The sequence below is a fragment of the Rhamphochromis longiceps genome, linkage group LG19 (assembly GCF_057381845.1).
Source record: "Rhamphochromis longiceps isolate RC_006_pf linkage group LG19, R_longiceps_female_GT1.1, whole genome shotgun sequence".
Taxonomy (NCBI): Eukaryota; Metazoa; Chordata; class Actinopteri; order Cichliformes; family Cichlidae; genus Rhamphochromis; species Rhamphochromis longiceps.
Genome location: NC_140575.1, coordinates 26,078,423 through 26,079,954, shown reverse-complemented (window position 1 = coordinate 26,079,954; position 1,532 = coordinate 26,078,423). Strand labels below are relative to the sequence as shown.

At 42.4% G+C, this 1,532-nt stretch overlaps 1 pseudogene; it reads left to right on the top strand.

Annotated features, from left to right (window-relative positions):
• Positions 1–296: 296 nt before the first annotated feature.
• Positions 297–1,325, top strand: LOC146646892 (B2 bradykinin receptor pseudogene; annotated as a pseudogene).
• The last annotated feature ends 207 nt before the right edge of the window (positions 1,326–1,532 follow it).

Sequence of the window (1,532 nt, the reverse complement as noted above, 5' to 3'; positions counted from 1 at the left end):
TACTGAATTGGTTGCTAAGACGGTCTACTTTGAAGATGGCATGTGTGTAGTGTGTGTTTTGGCTGATAAAGCATCCATTAGCCACACTCCATTAAATCAATTATCCCCTCTCCCTAAGAACTGAAATCATGGGACAAAGGTAATGATACATGCATCAAACCGCCGCTGATACACTAAAAGGTTAGACTAGAGTATATATTTGTTGTGAACATGCTTTTTTTGTTTTCTACTTTTTGAATCACTGTCACCATCCAACAGCTTTACCAGTTGGCTCAGACCCTCCAGCTGAGTTACTTATGGAGAACAACACAACAGCTGAGTTTGTCTGCAACCACACGGATGCATGGGAGTGGGTTTACACCATGCAGCCTGCCTATATGTCGATCATCTGTCTTCTGGGAGTAATCGGCAACTCCTTCGTGCTTTGCGTCCTCTGTCTTCAGAAGCGCAGAAGTTCTGTTGCTGACATTTACCTGAGCAATCTGGCAGCAGCTGATCTCCTCATGGTTTCCTGTCTGCCGTTCTGGGTATCAACTATAATCAACAAGTTCCACTGGAGATTTGGGGAGTTCATGTGCCAGCTTGTCAATATTGTCATTGGGATGAATTATTATTGTAGTGTGTTGTTCCTTACTGTTGTGAGTATGGACAGATATATGGCTCTCACTAAACCATTGTCCCAAGGAAGGCAGAGGCAGGCTTTCTGGGCACATGGAATTTGTGTAACCATTTGGATTGTTGGTATCTTCCTCAGTTTTCCTGCTGTTCTTTTCCGCTCTGTGCAGTTCTTCCCCCATCTGGGCATTGATGCATGCTACCTAGACTACCCCCATGAAGGGTGGCGATTGCGGTACAACATAACTGTGAACATAGTCTGCTTTCTCATTCCTGTCCCAATTGCATTGTTCTGTAGTTACCACATTATTAAAGTCATTCTAAAGAGACAGAAGATGAGAAGAAGCAACAGCGGGAGTGCGGAGAGGAAGGCAGCATACCTTGTGCTTATTGTTTTGGCTGTGTTCATTCTCTGCTGGCTGCCTTACCAGATTCTGATCTTCTTTGACACCTTGGATCACTATGAGGTCATCTCTGGATGCACGTGGGCATACGTGCTGGACATTGGCAACCAGCTAGCTACGTACCTTGGCTACAGCAACAGTGCATTGAATCCTTTCTTGTATGTGATTGTTGGGAAGAACTTTAGGGAGCGGGCAAGGGAAGTGTTTAAACCCCTTCAATGCAGGAGGAAAGACCAGTGTGAGGCATCTGGTCATGGTAATGCCAATCTCATCTCAAGTAAACAAACAGAGAGCACAAAAATCTAAATGAATTTACATATAAAGAGTAAACTCCTTTTAAAAATATTTGTGTCTGAATTGAATTTCATGTATTAATATATTTTATGTTGTTGGATTAGGGTCTAATAAGAGGGCCTGCCCTGGCCTTTGAAGCTTAGCTTTACTTTTTAATTTTTGTTTTTAAATTAGTGTTTCATTTTCCAATCAATTAAAGCTTCTCTTGTGTGTCTTACA